At 41.8% G+C, this 26,671-nt stretch overlaps 1 protein-coding gene across 22 annotated transcripts in view; it reads right to left on the bottom strand.

Annotated features, from left to right (window-relative positions):
- The window catches only part of TBC1D5 (TBC1 domain family member 5), a 412,711-nt gene that overhangs the window by 334,388 nt on the left and 51,652 nt on the right, over nt 1-26,671 (bottom strand). For 3 of the 22 annotated variants that reach the window (XM_084858393.1, XM_084858396.1, XM_084858385.1), the window contains one exon: nt 15,106-15,150. The exons of the other annotated variants lie outside the window; for them this stretch is intronic. The gene's annotated coding sequence lies outside the window, so the exon portion shown is untranslated. The remainder of the gene's footprint in view (nt 1-15,105; nt 15,151-26,671) is intronic. 22 annotated transcript variants of the gene reach the window in all.

Genomic DNA, 26,671 nt, shown 5'->3' with positions numbered 1-26,671 from the left:
GGCCCCAACTTAATTGGACTGGGCCCCTTTTGGTGGAGGTTGTGGGGCGCCGCCCGACTCCCTGCCACCCTGCCACTCCCGATTTGAGCACCGCAGACCTTTGGCCTTCAGGCAGCCAATGAAGACATGTTGTCCCTCACAAATGGAGCATGCATGGCGAAATTGGCATGGATACTTGAAGCAGACACCCTTGGAGTTGAACTCCCAGCAGAGTGTGCGGTGTTGAACCGCCTGTCCTGCCCCGGCCTTAGGAGCTGAGGCGGGCGTCAGCTTAGCTAAAATGTGCCCACTGTCCGACCAGTCACCAAAACCCGGCCTGGCAGGAGTCATAAACTGCAGCTGAAGATCCTGATCCTTGGTGTCCCAGCGCAATGCAGGGTCAAATGCGACCCGCATACGAAAAGATTCATCATAGGCCAACCAAGCTCCCCCTTCATATTCGGTATAGGCCCTATATATGATATCTAAATACTTAGTGAGAACCCAACCACACTCTGGGTGCTTCTGCTGTATGACACCCATATAAATTAAGAAGCCGGGCAACCAGTTGGCCCAAGTGAGGGACACCTTCCTACGATGGACCCTCTCTTGATCCTTGTCGCCAGATTTCTCCCCCCCTTTTGTTTCAGACTCTCGGAATGGCAGGGAAAAGACGTCGACAAATTCTCCCCGTAGTATTTTCTCCCTAGTGGCCAGCAATAGGTGGTATCCTGGGGGGGGTAGATGTCCCCCCGGTTGGGACTGCCCCTTTATCTACATGGTCATAAGGGTCCTTGTTGCTCGTCCCAAGCTCAGTAGAGCTTTTGCCCACTGGGCTGCGCCACACGGCAGCGCAAGCAGCCATGGTGGGTGTGGCGTGTTGAGGAGCCACCCCGTAGCAGCCCACATGAGGATCAGAAGCCGGAGGGGCTGTGGGTGTTTCTCCCGCCTCGACCCCTGCCAACGGGGTTTGGAGCAGGTCCCAGGGCCCCGTAGGGTTGGGCAGACACAGGGACGCCAGCCACGTGAGCGGCCCCGCCTGGTGCAGCATAGCTTTGGGCTGAAAAAGTGAGGCGGTGCGCCCGGCTAAGGGAACCGTGGAATACCACCTGCTGGGGTGTGAAATGGCCAACTCATCCCTGCCATAAAGGGGAAGCACCTGTATGGCAGGAACTGGCTCCAACTGGTCGGTGATGCCACGCCCCCCAGGTCCCAAAGCCTCACCTGAGCGAAGGTTGGCTGCAGCGTCAGGGATCTGGTTACTGTCCAGAACTGCTGGAGCTGGTGAAACGGATGCTGGCAACCCTTGTGCGGGAGGGGGATGCTCCGCAAGTGAGCACGCAGGCGCAGAGGATTGCAGATGCGCATGCCCAGTGACGACCTGCTGAGAAGCCTCGATGGCTTCCAGCCTCTCTCAAATAGACAGCAATAGATCTTCGCGAGCTTGCCCCCTAGTTACCCTTGAACCTGAAGTCCGGGGAGCCCACCTGGCAGGGGTGGTTAATGCAGGGATCCCTAAGTCCTTCTCAGCAGCCTCGAGCCTAGCCAGAATGAGGGCCATGTCAGGATCCTCATCTTTGGATGAGGAAGAGTCGGCCCTACGGAAGTGGTGCTTAGCCGGGGAGCAAGTGGCTTTGCCCTTGCCTTTTTCTTCTTTTTTTTTTTTTACCTCCCAGGCCCTTCTTGGGCAGCATCACTGTGTATTGGGAATGTGCTACCCTCTCTCTCTCTTACGCTATTTTTTTTAAAAAAATTATTATTGTTGTTAATTTGTTTTTGTTATTTATTTGTTTGTTTGTTTATTTATTCCCCCTTTTAAAATTTATATACACCCCCCCCGTACTATTCTTTTAGAACTATCACACCTTACTTTCCTACCTTCTTCCCCGCTGTGAACTGCGTCTGTGGACCCGAAAGGCAGTATCGGGTGCCTTCCTTTCTCCCTCCCCCCCGCTTTTTAAAAACTTCTTATTGTTACTATAAACTTAAAAATAAGGTGCAACAGGCCACAAGGGGGCGTTGATAGGCCTAACTCTCGCTGGGCCGGAGAGGCTACTCTGCTTCCCGCCGCCTAGAGCGGCAACTCAGTCCCAGGGGGGTGCCCAAAAGCGCGGGAAAAATTCCCCCCACCCTCTTGGGAGGTTGTAAGGCGAGGAGAGGCCAGGGGCCCGCTGCGGGCTGCCGCAGGAATCAGTGGCTAAAGGGGCAAGCCCAGAGCATGGAAAAGAACTCCCCACCCCCGATCAGGCAGCAAGGGGAAACAGATGGCCGCTGCAATGCACGGCAAAATCAGGGAGGGAAAGCAAACAAAGACACACACACCCCTGGGCTGGTCCGGCTGCGGCACCATGAAGCATCGGGTCCCTGATGAGAAGCGCGGAGCAGGCGAGCTCCAACTCCCCCTGGAGAGTGAGGAGAAGCACAGAGGGGCAGGCACAGGATGAGGGAATCCCCCCTCCCCAAATCAGGCGACAGCCAAGAAGGTCTGTCACCGCAAGCTGCAGCCACCCCGGCAGGTCAGGGGTGAGGGGAAGAAGGTGCAGGAGAAGCCTTGCGCTTGCTCTGCAGGGGGTGGGGGCAAACCACCGCTGCCGCGAAGACCGCCACAGACTGGAAGAGCGCTGCCTCGTCCCTGAGGATGCAGCCGCCGCCGCCTCCTCAACACCTCTGCCGCCGCCAAGGACAGAGGATGCTGCCACCGCCGAGGACGCCGCTGCTGCCGAGGAGCTCGAAAGGGCTCGAAAGGCAGGAATGAAGAGGCGAGTGGGGTGGGGTGGCCTTAAGTAGCGGCCAGCCCGCCCCCCCCAGGTGAAGCAAGGAGTGAAGGCCAATGGTCTTCGTCCTTGTCCCGTCCTTCCCCCCCGCCACAGCCCCCCCCCCCCGCAGCCAGGCAAGCCGGGCGTGGGGTGAGGGCACAACTATGGAATTTGCTGCAACAGGATTTACTCATGGCCCCCAATTTGGATGGCTTTAAAAGGGGGTTGGACACATTCCTGGAGGAAAAGGCTATCAATGGCTACTAGTCCTGATGGCTATGTGCTACCTCCAATACCAGAGGCAGTGAGCCTATGTACACCAGTTGCTGGGGAACATGGGTGGGAGGGTGCTGTTGTGCTCAAAGCCAATGAGGCCTTGAGAGGCATAGGGTGGCATCAGCGTTGGGAGTCCTGGCAGTCTTATTGAGACAGCTTCAAAGGCAAACCAAAAGTTACAAATAACTATTACCAAAGAACATGAAATATTTACCAATAAAGGCACAGACTCTTCTTTTGATTCAAAGTTTTCCAATTTGAATAAAGAGCTAAAACGATTCCATGATGAACTGAAGGAGTACAAGTGCAAAAAAATCTTAAGAGACAAAGAGGGTTATTCTAATAACGGGGTTTATCCCTGGTTGCACAAGAAGACCAAAAGGGTCAGTTTTTAATAATTCCTTTACAGACTCCAATGACTGGAATGCTTCAACAGACACCAATAGTGACAAGGAATCCTTGCATACATGGCCATCCACACACCTTTTAGGGTGCAACAACCCCCCTCGAGGCATTTTGACCAACTGAGGCAAAAAGGGAGGACCGGACAACAGCCTACACAGAACACCATCGAAAAGGAAACACTGGTAGTCAATTTGTCAAAAATATCCTTCAGCAATTGGGAAATCCATGTCCTCAACAACGGCCTCACTTTCATGTCGACACCATGTCATGACCCAGTACAGACTTGACTGGATCTATTTCATTTATTTAGGAACATCAGGCTCTGACACTATTTCCAATGTTCCTGCTCCCAATACATGGATTCTCACACACCAGTTTGTCCCACTTCGAGATTCATGCCTCCTGGGCCCATCGTACCCGCCATTCAGGTCACTGAACAAAAAATTCAGAAGGATTTGGAAATGAAAGAAAAACCCATACCTCGCCCATGGGTTTATTTCACTCGACAAGAATCCTTAGCATTACAGGAATTATCCAAAGACACGTCTATCATTATTGAGAAAGCCGACAAGAGGGCCCATTGTCATACAAAATCGTGAGGACTATGAGGCCAAAATATACAGACAATTGGCAAACACATCACATTATCAGCCATGTGTGAAGGACCCCACAATGGAAATAAAGGGTACCATTAACACCCTTTTAGAGGAAGGCGTTCAAATGGGATATATTTCAGAAATGGAATACACATTTCTGCAGAACAATAACCCTAGGACCCCACTTTTTTATGCACTTCCTAAAATTCATAAGGATACTCATCCCACACAGGGATGCCTTACAGTCTCAGGTAACAACTCCACTCTTGAACCCTTGAACCTCTACTACAGTACATGTTTTTTTCCCTGAAACCTTTCATCCCATGCACTACATGGATTTTCTTTCAAAGTTAAGTACACTTAACATATCAGTGCTCGCAATATTTGTCACTTTGGATGTGAAGTTACTTTATACCAGCATTCTTCAAGATGGGGCTATTAACATCATAGAACAGACCTTAGATGAACACCCCAAAAATCACCTCCCACCCATTATATAGGGGTTTTTTAGCGGAGGTATCCCTATGCAAAAACTATTTCAGGTTCAATGAACAATTTTATTGGCAGACAAAAGGGGTGGCTATGGGGTGTGCTATGGCCCCAGAGATAGATAATCTATACATGGATGATTGTGAGAAAAACATATGTATTTAGTGAGGCAAATTCATGGAGGTTTAACATCATACAATGGTGAGATACACTGATGATATTTTTATACTTTGGGCTGGCTCACATGAACCTATTATAGCCTTTTCCACATACCTGCAACTACAATATAGCATTTGAGATTCTGAAGGATGAAAGGATCATAAACTTTCTAGACATTACAGTAGAGAGGGACGGAAATACTTTCCATACATCGGCATACAGAAAACTCACGGAGAGAAATTCATATTTGTCCTATGACAGTTTTGATCCCCATTATATACCATATGGTCAATTTTTAAGAATCCGTAGAAATTGTTCCTCAATCCAGGTGTTTGAACATTAGTCTAATTTACTACAGCATCAATTAACAGAGAGAGGATATCCTATTGCTATGATAGAACCGGCAAAAAAAATGGCATCTAACAAAAGCAGGACAGATCTAATGAATAAACAAGGGCCATGGGCTGATGACAAATTGCATTGCAGTCGTGCATATGATGGGGTTACTAAGGACCTTCAGAAAAGTGTCCGTAAGTATTGGCACTTGGTGCAGGACCTGCTTGGCTTCGCAAATAAACCCTGCATAACTTTTAAGAAGACTAAGCACCTTAAGGATTGGCTGGTACATAGTAACACCCAGTTACGAGCAAGGCCATTTCAGCTGGTCCTTCCTGGTGCCACAGCATCTAGAGGGCATCATCCATGTGGCCATTGTATATTCTGTAAATACACCAAAAATGCCAGACTTTTATGAACCCAGCAGACAAGAAAACATATGAAATTAAACAATTTTCCACCTGCAGTAGTGCACATGTAGTTTCTGCTGCTAAATGTACCTGTGATAAAGTTTATGTTGGCCAGACACAAAGGTCACTTAAGAAACATATGAGTGAGCATTTCAGCAACATACGGAACAAGAGATTAGGTGTACCCTTAGTCAATCATTTTTCACAAATACACCAGTCTACAGAGGGGCTCACCTTTGGGGTAATAAAAAAAAACTGGATGGATCTAATAATAAATTGCTCCTTAGAAAAGTTTTGGATTTTAAAGCTTGGTAGCGTTTCTCCCATAGGATGTTGAAGATGTTGATTATTTGCCATTGTTGTAAACATGATAATAATCCTCTAAGTTTTTTCAGAATCAGGAAAGGCAGAGAGGAGTTTCTGTTCTCCTTATGTAACATCAATGTTTTAGGCCAGTGTGGCCAATCAAGGGCATTTTATCCAAATGATTTAAGCTAGCCCACGGGATCCTTTCTGCCAATATAAATGGATGAGGTTTATCTGTCTTAGTATATTGACTACAAGATAAAGTGAGTTTATGGGTGTCAAGCAAATAACTTTCTTGAGAAAACTATGGTTTGTACAAGAGTATAACATATTTTTTGTTGAGTCAACGATCTGTTTGTATTTGGCACAAGAAGCAAGGGAGTAAAGTTGTCATTAAGGTATATATTCAACCATTTTCTAGTATGGACATTCCTAACCTCTCTTTCCTTCCCTATTTGTCTTTTTGGTCATTCAAATAAAGGTTCTTAACAATTTAAGGCATTTCTAAAGAACAACAGATTCTTACAGAAGAATAAAAGCCTGCTGTAAAAAAAGTTTTTATGTAAACTAAGATAATGTGATGACTTTAATTTGTCTGATTATCTCATGAAATGGTGGCATAATATAACGGAATTACAGTTTAGGTTTTTTCTATGGTAAATTCTCGCTTTTAAGAGTATGTTTAGGGATGCCATTTTTGAGAGCTAATTACAAATGGTATACTTTCATTGCGAAGGGAAAAGTCACTGGAAAAGACCCTGATGCTGGGAAAGATTGAAGGCAAAAGGAGAAGGGGACAGCAGAGGATGAGATGGCTAGATAGCATCACTGATGCAATGAATATGAACTTGAGCACACTCCGGGAGAGAGTGGAGGACAGGAAGGCCTAGTGTGCTATGGTCCATGGGGTCACGAAGAGTCGGACACGACTTAACGACTTAACGACTGAACAACAACAACATACTTTGATTACTACAAATTTCCTTCATGAAGCTCACCCTGTTATATAGGTAGTTTAACACAATCTATGTAATTTGCTGTTAATATGTTTATATAAAAAGTGCTGGTCAATTTCGAGTTTGCAATATAAAGTATACAAGTTATAAAAGGTTTTTTTGTATTATAAACGAGTACTGATGTTTTATTTTCTAACACAATAATTATTGTGGTTAAAGTAATCCTGATATTCTCATTTGAAGTTTTTCATATGCACAGATGGTTTTAATATGTGCAAAAGTAATGGTTTCTTGATGTTTACATGAATGTTAGAAGTATTAATTGTGAACAGGTTAAAATTGGTTGTGAAATTTATATAATTTTATAGTAATCATTTATTTTAGAAGTGTTTGAAATGTTTTTATTTGTTCTGGAGTAACATGAACTAATTAAAGTGATGTATATATATATTTATTATAGCTCTTGAAGGAAATCAATTATTCCCGAAACGTGACGGGCCAATATTTAACCCCACCCCCCCCCAAATAATAAACCTTTTTCTATAGGAACCTGGGATTTCTTCATTTCCCATTTTCCCATTTTTTCATACATGAAGTGGCACCATGCAAAAATGGGTTCTGGCAGTAATATAAGAAGCAGCCCAGAGAGAGCAATGGAAAATCTTTCTCCCCTTCACCACCAGAAGTGAGAATAAAAAGAACACTGCCTCTCCTACCACCAAATGTTACAAACTGCTACAGAGCTTTTGTGTAGATTTCAGTGGCACTTGCACCTATGTCCTGAAATAAGCACCCTTAAAGCAAAGGCCAGTGACACAAGGCAGCAGACCAATATTCCTCTGAAATTTTAGAGAGCATCAAAAATGAAAAACTGCGTAAGAGTTAATGCAGAAACAGTGGAGAGTATACACAAAGCTCATTTCACATTTCAGTAAGAGCACATAATAAATTAATAAAGCTGAAGTTTTGCTTAACATTTTTTGGTTCACATAATACTGAAACAATACCCAATAATATACTAATTCAAAATCTCACATCTCATCTTACAGGGCAAGTGAAGATTTTTTTAACACCACAGTTACAGTATCAGGAGCTGGCTGTAGGACTATCTGCTTCCTCACCCACCCCCCTTCTTGTGCATGAATTCCTGCCACCAGCCTGAGGTGCACTTAAGCATTACATTGGCAGCAATATTAACGTTAAGGCTAACTATGAGCCAAACTAATGTGATGATGTGTAAATGCATAACTACACGCATCTCATAGGAAGAAGGGGTAAGGGTCCAGTGTTAATAGCAACGTGAGCACACCGATGAAACTGTGCAGAATTCCCCCAACTGACCGATTTATCCCTTGGTACTCCATCTCCCCAAGTGCTTTTCCCTCAGTTGAAGATGATTACAGCTCTGGAGATTGGCTGAGGAGAAAAATGCTCAGGGAGACAGGCCACAGTGACTGACAGATGAAGCTCATGCCAGGTCAAATTATCTGTACGTCAAAGACAGCATTGTGTTGTCTACACTGGCTGGCAGTGGCTCTCCAGAGCCAGAGAGCTCATCCACATTACCTGTTACCAGACCCTCTTAATAATGTAGGTGAGTGAAAGGATTCTGACATTCTCATCCATGTGACCCTCTGGCTGTTAACGTCAAACACACATAAACACATCTCCTTCTATGTGACAGTTATGGATTTAAACACATGGAACTGTCACCATCGTATCTTGTTTAACCCTAAGAATCCTACTTAACCCAAGACTTGCAACCAACTTTAACTCCCGTAGCATTGTTTATTAATTTGTATAAATATTCATATCCCACATTTCCACTTCAGAAATGAAGTGCCTAAGGCAGCTGACTTAAAAAAAAAAGTAATTAAAAGGGGTCATAGGAATTAAGACAATAAAACCAGAGCAGACACAAGAAGGGTATCAGTCTTCTGATTTTAAAAAGGGAGCTAAGCGCCAATTGCCAAGATCATCCATGACAAGGAGCGCCACAGCTTGGGCACTGTCATAGAAAACATCTTCTTACATGCCCCTATCAGCTGTACCTCTGATGGCAGCAGAATGAAGTGAAGGGCTTCTCCCAACAGTGGCGCTAGCTCCTAGAGCAGCCTTCCACAACCTAGTGCCCTCCAGCAGTAATTCGCTACAGCTTTCCACTCACAAAGAGCCCCAGTGACAAGGTGTCCGCAAACAAGCGAGCTAAGCAACTGTGCGAGGGAAAGGTAAGTGAAATTACTTAATTATTAAAGTACCTCAGGTAACAATTTAAAATTGATAAACAGCAGCTGAAGCCAAAACAAGGGCATAGCTAACTCCCAGAGGGGTAACCCCTTACAAACTTATGTGAGAGAGCTAAATACCAGGGGGGAATCTAGCAAGAACATACAGACCTTGCATTAACAAAGACCACTGAGTGGCTGAAAAGACCCTCAGCTGCATATTTTAAACTAACAAGTTTAGAAGGGGGAAATAAGAGTCTGCTTAAAGCAGGAAAAAGCACAGGGTAGCTTCAGATTGGGCTCAGTTTAGGCTCAGGCTTAAGGCCTTAAAGAGCAATTCACCAAATAAAGCAAGTTTAAGGGTTCGACAAATCATTTAAGTTTAAAACACACACAGAGAAAAACGGATCCAGACCTTGCAAGCCACAGCCTTCCCAAATCACCTACCCTCTGTCTGCTGTCCCCTCTAACAACCCATTGAATAGAGGATCTCCCCTCAATAGGTCTCCCATTCACTATTGTTAATAGTCCTCCTTTGTAAACACGAATCACCATTCCCTGGGGGTCCAACTGACCTCCACTCCCAGCTTCAGTCTGATCAGGAGTTCACGCATAGCCTCCCTTGCTTTTCAAAGAGGGCCTCCAATCAGATTCACTGCAGCAGCAGCTGGGCCTATCTATATAAGGACGTATGATTCTGAGGGAGCCAGCTCTCCAAGCACAAGGAGCCCCAGAGATTAAGCGTCTCAGCCCCAGTGACAAAGCATCAGCAAACAAGCGAGTCAAGCAACTGTGTGAGGTTAGCAACAGGACAAGGAAGACACAGGCGGTTGACTCTTTCCTCCCTATTCCGTACTCACAGTAAGTAACTGTAAATAAATAACTATAAATAATTTCCTCAACTTCTCATAGAAAGCCACCAAGTTTTCCAGGGAAAACACACCCAAATAAAAAACTAGTTATGAAGGTAGAAAGCCAGCAGGGGGGTGGGAGCTATCCAGCGTATCACACTAAGTGCCACATCTACCCGCTGGACAGAAGTTGTGGCTGTTCTCCGAGGGTGTTACCACTACTCCCAGTGGAAACTCACCCTAATTTCCGTAATAAGGCCAGGACATATAATCTCGCTGAATGGAAAGAAAGAGGGCTCCATCAGCTGTATCAATTTTATGATAAACCATTATCAGCTCAAACTAGAGAGGTGTCACTGAAAATAGTTCATGGGTGGTGGAAAGTTCATGGGTGGTATCTGACTCCAAGGCATCTCTCACTTATGACACACTCAGTTTCTCCTCAATGTTGGAGGGGGTGCCAGGAGTCAGGAAAGTACTGGCACACATAGTAGGATTGTGCAGAACTCCAACCATTCTGGCAGGCAGTGGCAGTAGAGATTGGCCATATCACAAAGCAAAGTATCCCTCATACATCAAGTCTAGCAGTATTAAATATGTATATAGGGGAGGCCAGTGATTTAAATAGTAAGGAACTGATTATTCATTTATTGGTAGCTGCCAGATCCACGATAGCTAGGTTTGGGAAGGGATTCACCTTCCAGGGATTAGATTATTGGTATGCCATGGTCTGGCAAATTGCCATAATGGAAGAAATATTGCATAAGTTGAAGGTGGCCAGGGGTCAAAGTAAACACAATTCATTTCATGCAATATGCTTTGACTTTACTGCATATACAAACAGAACAGATCAATATTTGTCACAAATCCCTTGGCCCCCTCTTTCCTTAAGCATTCTCTCTCTCACACATACAAGTAGAGAAGCTTCAGTCTCACACCTTTAATTCATTATTCACAGGTTCATTACAGATTCAAATCCTTGAAGACTCTCTGCCTACAAAGGAATGCCTCCAGGGGATTCAAATGGGATCTCCGAAAGTTGCCTGCAGTTTGAAAGGGAGGGTATCTGGCTAGGCTAACTTAGGGAGGGAAGTCCCGCCCCTTGCGTGATGCTTCCCTGCATAGCCTCTCATGCATCGCTAACCAGTTCGACCGTCTGAGCTCCGCCCCTGACATTTCCCTCTTAGCTCTGTGCTGCCGCCTCGCATCTCTTAGGTCACAGTCCTCAAGCCCCTCCTCCTCCTGCTCGCTGCTTCTCACAGAGGGGGGTAAGGAGGAAGCTTCATGCCCGGCCACCTGGGAGTTGGTAACCTGAGAAGCACGCCATATCTGAACTGGCTTGTGAAAATGCCTCCCCCAGTTCTGGCTGCTCCTCTTCTGAATCTGAGCTGCTAACTATCTCCCTGTGTTCAGAATCAATCCTGACAATATTTGATTCCCCTGCACTATAAAAACCCTATAAGGAAGAAAATAGATGAAGAATAATCCCCAGTCTCTCTGATAAAATATCTAATAGCACCAACAAGAATTACCTGTGACCTCTGTTTACCGATTAAAATATAAGTGTATGATAAGAAGATGTGATCCTGATGGAAATAGCTTTTAGTTTTGATTTCGGTTTTGTTTTGTTTTATTTTGCATTGTTAACATTACTGAAATTCAATTAAAAAATGGGGGAAAAAGAAGAAGTTGTGGGTATGTGCTCGGTGTAATGAGCTCCTGGCTCTTCCCTTGAGGCCAAGGTTGCTGACCTGGAGAAGCTAAGAGAGGCAGAGAGGTTGGTGGATAAAACCTTCAGAGACCTATTAGTTGTGTCCCACTCCTTAGGTGACAGTTCCTCTGCTGTCATAGAGAATGCTGGTCTTGGGGAAGGAGGGAGTCATTCTGGGGAAAAGGGAAATTATCCTTTAGAGGGGACCCATTGCTGAGTAGATGAATAAATATTGGCACCGAAGATATGCCTCTGGGGGGAGGTGGGCTTGTGGTACTGGGAGATTCAATCATTGGACACATAGACAGCTAGGTTTGTGATGGGCGGGTAGACTGCATGAATTGCCTGCCTGGTGTAAAGACTGTGGATATCATGCACCGTCTAGATAGCCTGGTAGACAGTGCTGGGGTGGAGTCAGTGGTCATGGTCCATGTTGGTATCAACAATGTGGGGAAATGCAGCTGTGAGGTCCTGGGAGCCAAATTTAGGTTGCTCGGTAGGAGATTGAAATCCAGGACCACCAAGGTGGCTTTCTCAGAAATGCTACCTGTTCCACATGCAGGGCCAGCTAGAAAGGCGAAGCTGAAGAGTCTCAATGCATGGATGAGATGGTGGAGCAGAGAGGAGGGGTTCAGATTTGTTAGGCTCTGGGAAACATTTTGGGACAAGTCGGGCCTGTATAAGACGGATGGGCTCCACTTAAAACAAAATGGAACCAGATTGCTGGCGCTAAACATGGCAAGGGTGGCAGAGCATCTTTTAAATGAAGCCCTGGGGGAAAGCCAACAGTAGCTGGGAAGCATGTGATCTGGGCTAAATCATCCCAAATGGATGAAGATGAAAATGTTTTTCATTGCACAAATATAGAAGGGGAGGAAACAGGCAAGGAGTACATGGTAGAACATAATAGCCAATCAAACGGGCCAACGTCCCATGGCAAAAGATGCACACGCCAGAGGCATCTGGGGAGGGATACCGTGTATAGGTATTTTTATGCAAATGCTAGAAGCCTCCAAGCCAAAATGGGAGAATTGGAGTGCTTGATTTTAAAGGAAACCTGGATATGGTAGGCATTACAGAAACCTGGTAGAGCAGAGAGAACCAGTGGGATACAGTTATCTCTGAATAACTCTATCAGAAGGACAGGGAAGGGTGTACTGGGGAAGGCGTTGCCCTGTAGGTCAAAGAGGGCATAGTGTTGAGTGGACTAGAACAACCAAAAGGGATAGGCTCTTTCACAGAAGCACTGTGGGTGACAATGCCAGGCCCCAAAACTAATTTAGTGCTAGGAATATGCAATTGTCCCCCAGACCAGAATGCCCAGAGTGACCTTGAGATGGAAAACAAAATCAGGGAGGCCTCCAAACAAGGAAGTGTTGCAATAATGGGCAACTTCAATTACCCCCACATTGATCAGATAAATGCACATTCCAGCCATGACAAAGAGGTTAAATTTCTCGATGCCCTAAACTATTGAGCCCTAAAACAGTTGGTCATGGAACCGACCAGAGGGGAGGCAACCTTGGATTTAATCCTAAGTGGTGTCACCCTGGACCTAGGATGAGATATAAATGTTGTTGAACCAATGCTGAACCAATGCCTCCATGGGGAGAGAGAACAGTGCCTTCAAGAACGGCTGCCTTCTTAGAATGTCTTCTTTAAGGTAACACCCCAGTCCGACACAGCAGTACTGCCCTGGCAACTGCAGAAGCCTGGTGAAGCCATCTTCCTAGTTGCTGAGAAAGGACAAACTGGTGAGGAGGGATGGAGGGAGAAAATGAACACTGATTATGATGATTCTGATGGCTAAAGCCCACCCCAAACATTGATACATGAGGTGGGCCAGCTTTCCCCAACCTGGCACCCTCCAGGTGTGTTGGAGAGCATGCTGGGAGTTGTAGCCCAGCACAACTGGAGGGATCAGGTTGGGGAAGGCTAAGGTAGGCATTTCATGCAAAAAATGTTCTGACCGTGGGTAGGGATGTCAGAAATCTGCAATGAATTCAAATAAGATCAGATTCCTGCCAGACGAATCTATCTCATTTTTTGATCAGTTAACCTCCCTTGTGGACTGTGGGAATGCTGTGGACATCATATACCTGGATTTCAGCAAAGCTTTTGACAAAGTGCCCATGATATCCTGATGAGCAAACTAGCTCAAAGTGGGCTAGATGAAACAACGATCACGGCGATCCACAGTTGGCTACAGAATAAGACTCAAAGAGTGCTTATCAATGGGATCTTCTCAAACGGGGGGGGAGGTAACGAACAGGGTACCACAGGGCTCAGTCCTGGGCTCAGTGCTCTTCAACATTTTTATGAATGACTTGGAGGAGGAGGTGCAGGGAATGCTGATCAAATATGCAGATGACACAAAATTGGGTGGGATAGCTAATACTTTGGAAGACAGAAACAAAATTCAAAGTGATCTGGATAGACTGGAGCACTGGGCACAAAAAACCAGAATGACATTTAACAGAGATAAATGCCAAGTTCTGCACCTAGGAAAAAGAAACCAAATGCACAGTCACAAGATGGGGGATACGTGGCTCAACAACACGACAAACGAGAAGAATCTTGGAATTGTTGTCAATCACAAGCTGAAGATGAGCCAACAATGGGATGTGGCTGCAAAAAAGGCCAATGCTATTTTGGGCTGCATTAATAGAAGCATAGCTTCCAAATCCTGGGAAGTACTAGTTCCCCTCTACTCAGCACTGGTTAGGCCTCATCGGAGTACTGTGTCCAGTTCTGGGCACCACACTTTAAGAAGGATGCAGACAAGCTGGAGAGGGTTCAGAGGAGGGCAACAAAGATGATCAGGGGACTGGAAACAAAGCCCTATGAAGAGAGACTGAAAGAACTGGGCATATTTAGCCTTGAGAAGATGGAGGGGAGATATGATAGCGCTCTTCAAGTACTTGAAAGGTTGTCACAGAGAGGAAGGCCAGGATCTCTTCTCGATCATTCCAGAATGCAGGACATGGAATAATGGGCTCAAGATACAGGAAGTCAGATTCCAGCTGAACATCAGGAAAAACTTCCTGACTGTTAGAGCAATACGACAATGGAACCCATTACCTCAGGAGGTAGTGAGGTCTCCCACACTGGAGACATTCAAGATGAGGCTGGGCAGCCATCTGTCAGGGATGCTCTGACTTGGATTCCTGCACTGAGCAGGGGATTGGACTCGATGGTCCTATAGGCACCTTCCAACCCTACTATTCTATGATTCTATGTTCTTAATTCTTATCATTCCCAGCCAGCATGACCAATGGTCTAGAGTCCATCAGACTGGAGAAAGTTGCCATAGTCTGTAGGGCCTAGAGTGTACTCCAGAGTAATTAATATACACAAACATGTGTCAGGGTAGTTCTCATCAACATCCCTACATTTGAAATGCAATATGGAAGCTTAAAAAGAAACTTCTACCAAATTACCACCAATGGCTACATGCTGTTTTCCCAAAATGTGCCTTTAAACAGCTTTCATGCCAAACTCCTTGAATTTAAAAAAAGAATTTAGGATTCTGTGAGATCAGTTGATTGATATCTTAAAAAATGAACAGCATGCCGTCCTCCCTTTAAGCTGAAGACTTAATAATTTATAGTGCTTAAATCTTGAAACAACAGGCCATATTGTGTACATACCTCAACTTGAAAAGACATAGAATTTATCTATCCAATATTCATGATCTGAAAAAAATGAAATAAAACCAGTTTAAACAACTTAATTATGGAGTGGTATTAATGAAGTTGTTTGAACTGTTTTACTAGACCCTGTTCAGACATCACACTAAGCTATGATGGCTAGGAGTTTTGAGCTAACCATGTTGGGTTTGCATGACTTCTGAACAGGCACTTGTCCCAACCATGGTGGCTTATTAACTATGGACTAACCACATTCACTAACCACTTGCTGCAAGAGGGTTAGTGGATTCTATCATGGCTTAACGTGATGTCTGAACAATCTCCATGGTTAATTGACAGTTGTCATAGAGCTCCATAGCAAGACCAGCCAAAGAAGTTGCCGCTGGGCACCAAAATGGCCGACAGCACCAAGCACCACAATGGCCGACAGTGCAAAGGCCACTGGGATACATGGCTGCCCATCCGGAGGACTGAGGGTTCCTGTGGGAGGGAGGGTGGTTAGAGAATGGTTGGTCTAACCACATTGCAGAACATGGTTACCTGCATGTGTGATAGTAGCACTCACAGTGGTTAGTGGTATCTACCATGCACCATGGTTAGCCTAACTACCCTTCCTCAATGTGCATCTGAACAGGGACCTATTCACTCACTTAAATGTGATCAGCATGTTATAAATATGCTTCTGTCATACCCTGGGCAAAAAAGCTATTAGGATTCAAACTGCTTTTAATCAATACTAACAATACAATTACTGACAACGGCCATCTTGGCAGCGTCCAAACTTCTGAAGGTGTATTCTTAATTCTACAAGGAATTTGAAAACTATCAGTTTCATTTTTAATAATCAGATGTTGTACCCAATCATTTACACATTGGTTACTCATGTAATAATATCACCAAGCAAAGCTTAATATATAGCTCTGTAATGAACCATATTACATTAGTTTAATATTATCTGTATTATGTCAGTTTTAGCAACAAAAAGGGCTATAAACATTTGTTTAAAATAACTTGTAAAGAAAGAGTCAAGCATTTATTTTTAGGAGTATCAAATACATGAATGAGGATACTTACTTCTCTGTTCTACAAACCTGAAATACAGTGTTCCAGGTTCAGTTTAATTTGTCTTATCCCTCTATAGGAAACCTTCTAAATTCTAGAAAGAGTTTGCAATACTGGTGAATTTCTTCCCAAGAAGAAAACTCTTAGTAGTATGAGAAATATTCTTCAGCAAGCTGTCCATTGTGTTTCAAATTATTTCTACAATACTAAGAAAGTATGTTGCCAGTGTTTTTAGATAATTAGGTGTTTAATATTGTAACATCTGGTAGATTAGGTAGCATGTTCCAAAAACATACAATATTTGGCTACATGTCTTCACCACAGTTTGTGGAAGTCAATGTGATTTTTATTGCTGCCATTTTCTTAAGAAATAAGATTTATAATAAGGAGGCTGTTCCTACCCCCCGCCAAAAAAAATCCTGAATGCAAACATGTTTATTTCAGTGTCAGAGAGCAATATGAAAGGAGTCTACTTTGCAGTGGTACAGAAAAAGAGTTCAGAGTGTATGCATTAGTGTTTTGCTTGTCTTTTTATAGACAAGTAATTTTATGGTATTTGTGTCACAATGAAGGACAAAGATAAGCCAACTGTTTAGATTCCTCTCCTTTATGTTATGGCTTTGATCACTAACAATGCTGCATGAACAGCCAACAGAAGGCTGACATTTCATAAAATATGCAGTGATAAAAACTAATACTGTAGCATCTGGGAACGATATATAAAATGCAGAAATACACCTAATAACTCTGATCTTAAATTATAACTTATGAAAAGCTAACTTGGAAACATATACATCAGAAAGACTAAGATTACAGTTTTTGTGTGCTTCTATTCCTAAAAATGCTTAAAATATTAATCTCAAAAATATAAATCAATTAGGCCACAATTCCTCAGGTGCTTGAGAAGACTTCTCAAAAGCAGACTTCTAAGAAAAGTGCTTCTACATATTTATATTTTAGCTACAGCTAACTATATAGCTCTTATAAATTTTTAACATTTTTCAGAAGTTTCCCATCTGAAATACTACAAACCACATCTTTTCTGAAAAGCTTTATAATCTGTTTTCTTTAGCAGGCTATATAATATTCAGTCATGTGTCTTGCAGCTAATATTACCAAGGAATGCTCATAGTGCAGTAAAAGATCATTCAAAGTCACATTCGAACATTACACATATGAACAGCAAAGCACGGAGGTGCTACTCCATTGCCAACTCTGAAAAATAATGTAGAGATGACAGAATGAGTTGGGTTAGTCCAATGTCCCATCTTCCCTGCTCACCTTATCTACCTGTGACAGTTCAGTCCACTGCCACACATAGGCCACCTTCTCTCTTACCCACAAAGCACAGGAGAGCAAAGCTCATTCTAGGCTGTGGGTCTTGGTCTTAGATCATTAGATGGTCCAATAGGAGACATACAGGGCCTTGGACTGCCAAGCAGTAGCTTGAGAGTACTAGTAAATCTGATAAAACTGCAGCATTAGGTGTATATGTGCATGAATGCTACAAGAAAGCTTTCTTAATTTGAACTAGATTTTCAGAAGAGGTGAATGGATTACGGAATCTTACTGGTGCTAATATGGACCATGATCCTTAAGCAGTTTTTTAAAATTTCTTTTTTACAATTTAGCACCTATACGTGAGATCCCTATACTTATACCTGGCAAATATTTCCAAAAACTTAATACTTTGTTTCATAAATTCTTCTAGGGGTCCTCTCCAACAAGAATATCTTTAAAAAGGATGCAACTTCCAATTAATGAAGGCCGGTTCAGTTTTCCAGATCTAACTATGTACCATCAGGCTTATTTGCTGACCTCTACTAAATTTTGGTCTTTTCCACTCAGATTAGATTTTCCACCTTGGTCAGTATTGGAATCTTTTTTTCTGGACCCTCTCTTTAAATGGATGGCATTAGGTTCTCGGGATATCAAGGTAGACAGAGCTCACAATTTTGGCAGTTAGAGAAGTTCGGCATATAGTGTCATGTCAATTACAGTTTGATCCATTTTCCCATGCTAAACTGACCTTATGGAGAAATCCAGATTTAAGAAATGATAAGAAAATGTTTTTATGGCAGACCTGGACAGATAAAATCATCTTTTTTACCCTGGATCAATTAGTGGGGGTTGATGATGTGTTTTTGTTATTTTCAACTTTGCAAGATCAGTTTGATTGGCTTACTACAGTGGAATGGCAATATTTGCAATTGAAACATTTGTTGGTATCTAGATTCGGTCCTGCTGCTTTTACTGCTTCAGAGTCTCCTTCACTATTGGAAATACTTATTGAAGCTGATCAGATATATTGACCTACAATTCATGTTTACAAACATTTATTATCAATGAATAATATGATACAAGTGGTTTACAGTACAAATGGAATAGAGACCTGGAATGTCCTATTTTGTTTAATCAATGGACTGCCATCTTGGCGTCTGTATCAGACATTTCAATGGATCTTCAGTTACGCCTTATTCAGCAAAAATTCTTGTTTCAGGTCTATTGGATGCCACAACGTCTTTTTAATACAGGCTTGTCAAATTCAGCTAATTATTGGAGGTGTAATGCAGTCAATGCTTCTCTTATTCATATGTTTTGGAAATTCCCAATGGCTGCCTCCTTTTGGGAGGAAGTTATTATTCGGATACATTTTGTATTGGAAAGCTCTTTAATATTTACTGATGTAAATGTTCTTTTAAATAACTTACTTGCTTCTAGGAATGGTCAGCGTAAATAGATTTTTCGCGCCCATTTGGCTGCTAAAAGATTGATATTATGATATTGGAAAAAAAGCCCACCACCTATAATGCAATGGACTGAAGACCTAAGAACACTAGCAACATTTGAAAGAGTGGTATATGGGCGTAACTTGCAGATGGACTTATATGTGGATAGTTGGTCTGCTTTTACTGAAGTGTATGTATAACCTATTCCCCCCCACACCTTTTTTTCTTTCTTTCTCAAATATTGTAATATTTGAAACTGAGGATTTTAGAATATGTTGTTGTATTTTTTTAAAAAAATGTTCTTTTTTGTTTTTGTTATTTTGTTTTTGTTTTGTTATGTTTTCGGTTTGTTTTATTAAAACTCACAATAAAAAATAGGAAAAAAATAATTTAGCACCTAATCCAGAAGATATTTAAGGCCATTAGTTGACTCTGATTGGACTAACTTTTAACCCAAAAGGGAACAGAAATCATTATCTTAAATCAAAACTAACAACAATGAAAACAAAATAAAAACATTATTAAAAGCTTTAAAATTATCCTACTCTTTCTACACAAGGAGTTCAAATCAGATCACTTGATCTGTATCACTGCCTTCGGAGACTGTTTTGCAATGGACTTTGTGGGGATTAGTAAGTATTTTGTGTGTAAATTTGAAACTGCAGATATTGAAGAGACAGTAGCTTGTCTCTTCAATATCACATTACTGTCTATCATTGAAGACAAGAGGAAAAGCAAGAATTCCATGCCTAAAACTTTTGCCACAGCAGCCGAGAGAAGATGATTTGGTTAGGCATGGAACAGACCGCACCATTTGCCATTTTAACTTCGTGGACGCACACGTTTCATGCATAGAGTTCAACAACTTGGAGCTGGGTTTTAAGATTAAGAATTTGAGCAAAAAGTACATCTAATTGTGGACAATATTGAATTGGCCTAACTGATAAGGTTGACCTGCCAAAGACATACATGGTTCCACTTTGGAGATTACCAGATGCTAATGCAAAACTAAGCAGGACAATCAGAGGTCTGTTTCAACAGCCATTCTAAACTGGCTGAAATATCACAGTTATGGGGAAAAGAAACGATCTTTACGGGAAACCAAACCTGACAGTGGTTTTCATATACTGGATTGCCAATGAAGATGGATGAGAATGAATAAACAGAAAAATAGCATGAGAGACTGAGTGACTTAGACTCAACATCCTTCATTTAATGCTTACTTATTTCCCCTGCAGCTCATAGCAATTGAGTGCTATTATCCACATTTGTACAACTACATATTAACCTGCACTATGAAAAGTTTAGTATCATCCTTTGTATAATTGCTCCCTTCCAGACATTTTGGCATCATTCATTGAGATCTTTGCCTCCCACCTGCTTCCAACTGCCATTGCTGAGGTCATCAAAGGAAGAGGATGCAGGAGACCTTATATTGTGCTTAGATCCAGACTTTATACTGTGCTTAGATCCAGCTTCATGATCTGTTCAACTCTGTAACTAAAAATCTAGAGGCTGAGTTGGCTTTTTGTCCTCCTTGCTCTCAAATCTTTTTCCTTTTCTATCATAACATTTAGATTGCATGTATGTGGCCAGCAACTGTCTTATTTCTGATCTTTATAAGTCACTGAAGAGTGGGGCTAAAAAGCTTAAAATAATACAATACTCATAGCATTGTCTAACAGTACAAGCCTATGCATGTCTACACAGAAGTAATGCCCACTGAGTCCAATGGGGCTTCCTCCCAGGTAATGGCTATATCTAATATTAATCTAAGTTTTATTTAAATCCCATTCATTTCAATGAGTCTACTCCAAGTAGGACTAACATTAGATACAACCCTAAGTGATCCCCAGGTATGGGGAACATGTGACCTCCGGATGCTGTTGGTCTGTAACTTCCATCACCCCTCAGCAATGACTATGCTGGCTAGGGCTGATGGGAGTTGCTGTTTAACAACATCTGGAGGGTCACAAGTTGCACACCACCTGGCACATAGGACTGCAACCTAAGAGAAGTAAAATTTTTAGTGATCTCCCATGTACTAGGAATCAGGTAAAACTATGGATAAAAGCCTCAACTGGTATGTGAAGAACTCTATTATCCATCTGAAAATAGAATCCAAACAGTTAAGTATGTGGGAGGCAATTGTCCTTACATTGATAATTAGCATCTGAATTTAGGCATTTCACTGCTTGATCTCCACCCACCTGCCTGTTACTCTTACATTATTTTATGTCACTTAATGGAGACACACACTTTTCACTCCTCATATTTACGGCAAAGCTATTTAAAGAAAACCAACAACCCCGTTTTAATAGGTGAAAGAGACAGCATCCCTCTCCATCTCCCACTGGACAAAGAAGGCACCACAGATCTAAAAATAAATGTATATTGATATTCATAATGGTGTTATTCTTAACGTTTTATGTAAAATAATGATTTCACATTTGCAAACAGTAATCTATAGTTCCTCTGAATATTATGTTATTTTTATCATCATCACCACTTGCTGTAAATCTATAACAATCTGTGGAAGTTTCACTGGAATAAAAAAAAAAAGACCTATGTAATACATGAGAAAGACCTATGTAGTACATAGCTAATGTGAGCAGAGTTCTGGATCTACACTTACATTGCTGATGAAGGCCAGCATAGCTGTGTTTCAGGTCAACAGTTGACATTAATTGTGGTAAAGCACAAACATCACAACCCCTTAGCTTGAAAGCAAGCAGTTCTCCTCCTCTCTGTGGCTTTTCTGGTCTTGTAGGCCCCTATGATTCTGTGACTCCTTGTGACACTGTGGAGCAGGAGGTACTTAGCTCTTCAAAGCAATGAGGCTTACAGTGAGGCGCCTGTGAGGGTCCTGGCTCAGGGTCCACAGGTTCATGACCTTGAGTTCAGTATCAGGAAACTTGTTTTGTTCTTCAGTAGAGGTAGAGTCAGGGACTCAAACAGGGACACCTCTGACCCCTGGCTATCCCCCGAGGCCAGGCCCATGAACTTTTGAAAAAACAGACACAAAAAAACATACACTTACCCCTACCCCTGTGTCCATCCATTTCCCTTATTTTCTCATTGGATTCAGACTCTCCATCAATCTCTGCTATAGAGATGGGGATCATATGAGATAATAATAAAAATTTCCTCCCTTACAAGGGTTAGGGTTAGATTAATCACATAATATGCATCAAATGCTCTGAACACCTTAAAACAAAGTATAAACACTAAGTATCATAGAGCCATGGCAGTTAAATTTGGCTACCATCACACCTAAGACACAATGGGTTTGGATAATTAAGTGAGCGTACTTTTCAAACACTTCTGTTTATGAGAAGAGTTGAGTCTTACAAATGTTTTCATGAACCAAACCCCACAGAAATTATAAACTGACAGTACAATACTATGGATGCCTACTCAGACGTCCCAGTGAATTAAATGGAACTTATTCTCAGGTAACTGTGTATAGGATTGCAGCTCAAAGCACTCTTTACCTTACCTTCCAAGCCACATAAGCAATAAACACATTCTATAGTCTCACACATGGTGCTCACTTACAATTTAGGTTCTGTGTATCCATTTCCTTTTAGTCTTTCAGCTAAGGACCTTTAGAGCATTAAAGACCTTTAGATAGAACACTGACCCCACCTTTCTTCCTTTGCAGGTAGATAGCAAAACTGAAGCTCGGGTCAGTGCTCTATCAATACTTAATAAGTTATTTTCCTGTACATTCTAAAGTTTTAATTCTGACAATCAAGTCTTACAAAATCTATCTTGAGCAGCAGAACCCAACCAAAAATAAAATAATCAAAAGACACATTAAGGCAACTTCTTGAAGATCCTATGCATGTTTTTTCAAATTTGTATCTAGTCATCAGACTATCACAAGAGTTTTACATAGGGAGCTACATAACAATAAAAGAGTAACACAAGTTAACATAAATAAAATTGACAAAAACCCAAATTATACAAAACATACAGAACTTAACATTCTGAATCATCATAGCAAAATACAGCAGTCTCCTTTAAAATGTTGTCCCTGATTTAACAAAAGTTAAAATAATTTTTTTTACACAAACTAGAATAAAATTATATAAAAGCAATCATGAACCTCCTTTCTCTTGCTGACTTGTGTGTGTCATCTCATGATGACAAACATTTGTCTCAGTGCCCAGCTGCTCCCAATCTTGTGGCACTCTCTATTTCCTGTATTTAAAAGCTGGTTATCCCACATCCCTGCTTATTCAGCCTGTCACTACAAATATGATACCGATCCTTTCACTGAAGGGCAGGCTGAAATTATTTAAAATGAACAAATGAATGAAGTGGATGGCTCTCTCTGGCCCAAATGAAAGCATACAGAGAGACCTCTAGTTTTAGACAGGCTCAATTCAAAGGGGGATGGACCCGACAAAATAATGGTGGTGCCCTCATTCAAGCATATTTTGGGCTTCTCTTTATCAACTACTCAACCTATTCAAAACCAATGTTTTCATCTTTTAGTGTTACTGACATTGGCTTTTATAGAACTAGCACAGGCACGATTTGGTTTCAGTAAATAAAACTCCAGTGCAAATTATGGGCCACTGTCGCTGCATGTGAGCATTTTGTTCATTTTTCCATTGTTTAACTTTTCTGTAGCAAGCAATAAGAATGCATCTGTTATGCAAATAAAACATTGAGGAGGGCTTGATGGTCTCAATTAGAACTTTAAACACCCATTGTGAACAAGAAGTGGTAACTTCAGATTATCAAAATAATCTCATCCATGGACACAAAGAAAATAATTTCCTAGGTATATTTCAGAAATGTAATATCAGAGAGATTTGAAACACTGAACAAAACTAGATTTGAGAAGAAAGATTCTATTCTTTCAAATGTTCATGTAAAGAAAAATAACTATATTTTAAAAACAGGAATATAACTAATGCTTGCCTTTTGATCACTGATGTTTTGTTAGAATAATGGAAACAATTTATGTGCTTGAACCTTGACATAAATTGGAAATAAGTGTGAGCCTTTACAATTTTCTTCAAATATCTGGATAAATAACTAAACATTCCTCATTACTCTATGATAACATCCTTCAAAACTCTAAATAACCCACTCAGTGGTCTCATATAGATGTTAAATAGCATGAAAGACAAAACCAACCCCATGCTGGAGAATCCACGGGGCTGAGCAATATCACCCAAGCACCATCTTCTGGGGCCGACCATCCAAATATGAGCAGGACCACTACAATGTAGCATTCCCCATTCACATGCTCAGGCAGTCGATCCAGAAGGATACCATGGCTGAACTTATCAAAAGCTGCTGAGAGAATCAACAGGTTCATGCTCTCCCTGTCTCTCTCTCAACATAGGTCATAATACAGGGTGACTAAGGCTGTTTCTATGCCACGACCCTACTGAAATGGATCCAAATATTTGGTCTCATCCAAGAGTGTCTGCAACAGTCAGGACCTTGTCCAGGAAAAGAACATTCACCACCAGTCTAAAGTTGTTAAGATCTTTTGGATCCATGTAGGATTTCTTTTGGAATAGACATACTGCTACTTTTCAGGCAGCCTGGGACCACTCCCGCTTGCACATTAACTCGTTGGCCCAGCCAGCAATTCCCTTCCTGCCAGTTTAACTAAACCACAATCCAACCCAATAGATGTAAAAGCAAATCAAGCTAACACAAACAACAACATACATTCACATACATACACACCCCAAAAGAAAGACAATTAAAGCAATGCATGCTTGTATTCACACATGAAATATTGTATATTAAATATATTCTGCCATAGCATAGCAAATATCTGGGAAAGTAGCCCTCAAGAACTCCTACTCATGTAATTCATTATCAAAGACTAGCTTAGCTATCTGCAGTATAGAAGATGGTACATGCAGACAGGCTTCCTCTCAACTTAAATCCACACAATGCTGAACAATAGGAAGAACAATTCCCTGCATTATTAATTAAACACTGACTCTAGACCCAATATAAATTTCCTCAGAACATTTTAAGACTATTTCACATATTTGAATGCAAGATTTGTCTGTTTCCATACTTAAGAATGAGGAAGCTAAATATTTGATTTATCTCATATTATCTCACACTTTACTTTAAAAAGAAGTCATTTTCAAATTGATGCTAGTCAGTTAAGATCACTCCATCTTCTAAACCAGTAAAGAGAATTACAATTTTGTTTTCTTTCAAACTTCAAGCAAATGTATGCAGTGAAAAATGTTTTTGAGATTACCTGATCTGTTGCATAATATTAAAATCACATATGCATATGTGAAGGAGTAAACACTAAACAAGTCAATTTCTCAACTTGCTTTTTGACAGTTCCAAAATCCATGCATGAATCCAGAATAACTGTCTGCCCAAAGTCTGGGCAGTAAAGGAATTGAGGTTAACCTTTAATTTTTAATGTCACCTGCAGCCAGTGACTGCTTTTTCTAATGCAAGTGACAGATAAACAGCAAAACACTCCCATGATGATACACAAAGCACCACACACCATAAGTGCATTTTTATTTTTATACCAACTCAATTTCTCAAATGGATAACCAATGTTCCTACTAATTTACATTAGGAACTGAGTGAGGCATGAAAATTGTTCTGATGCGTAGACACACTTTAATTCACTGTATTGGGTGTAGAACTCCTATTGCAACTCTAAGCATCACAAAATAAATCTGAAACTGAAGAAATTCATCTTCCATTTAGCAGCACAAGTTATGGAGTGCCTTTAAAAGTAGTAGAGGATAAAAAGGGTGAGAAGGGAAAACACAACTGCTTAAAATATTACTTAAAAGAAAACAAAAAAATGCCCCATTGTTGTTGATTAATGATGATGATAGGCTCAAATCAATTAAGGGTGCAATCCTATCCAGATGCCTGTCAGCCTCCAAGCTCAGAGGCTGATGGGCATCCTCTGCAGAGCAGGAGAAGCACAGAGGCGATCATCACCTCCGTGCTTCTCCCACTCTGTATTTTTGCTAGACAGGCATTTTTGGCCATCTAGCTAGGGCTCTATGGAGGGGGATGGAAGGAGGTTGGGGAAGGCTAGGGATAGTTTGTATCCCTGCTTCCCATGACCCCTCCCCTCCCTGCCCATAGAATTGACATGTTTGCAATCTTGGAGAGGCAGCCAGCACGGTTCTTTCTGCACCAGCTGAGAGGGAGAGGGGGAGGGGGTGGGAAAATTAGACTCCTGGGTCTGAGGTCGGAGTGCTGTCTCCAACCCTGGATCCAGGAATCCGAACTATTCTATGCCCCCCGCCCGATGCTGCCTAGGGGCCATGGGATTGCTCTCAGTTGGTGTCAGGAATCAAATCAACTAACCACTTCAAAGGTTTTTAAATAACTCATATTATTGTTAGCAATTTCTCAACCATATGGATATATTATAAATACTGAAGTGGTATTGACCCACAATTCATGTTTACAAATACTTATTATCAATCAATAAATATAATACTTGTGGTCTACAGCAAGAATAGAACAGGGAATTGGAATGTCCTATTTTGTCTAATCAATGGACTGCTGTTTTGATGTCTGTATCAGATATCCCCATGGGTCTTCAGTTATGCTTCATTCAGCAAAAACTTTTGTATCAGGTCTATTGGACGCCACCATGTCTTTTTAATAAAACTTTGTGAAACTCAGCTAGTTGTCGGAGGTGTAATGTGGTTAATGCTTCTCTTATTCATATGTTTTGGAAATCCCAATAGTTGCCTCCTTTTGGGAGGAAGTTATTATACGGATAAATTTTG

The sequence above is a fragment of the Heloderma suspectum genome, chromosome 5 (assembly GCF_057233095.1).
Source record: "Heloderma suspectum isolate Gila_16-S chromosome 5, 16-S_ref, whole genome shotgun sequence".
In the NCBI taxonomy this organism is placed as follows: domain Eukaryota; kingdom Metazoa; phylum Chordata; class Lepidosauria; order Squamata; family Helodermatidae; genus Heloderma; species Heloderma suspectum.
This window is presented reverse-complemented; position numbering and strand designations above follow the sequence as displayed.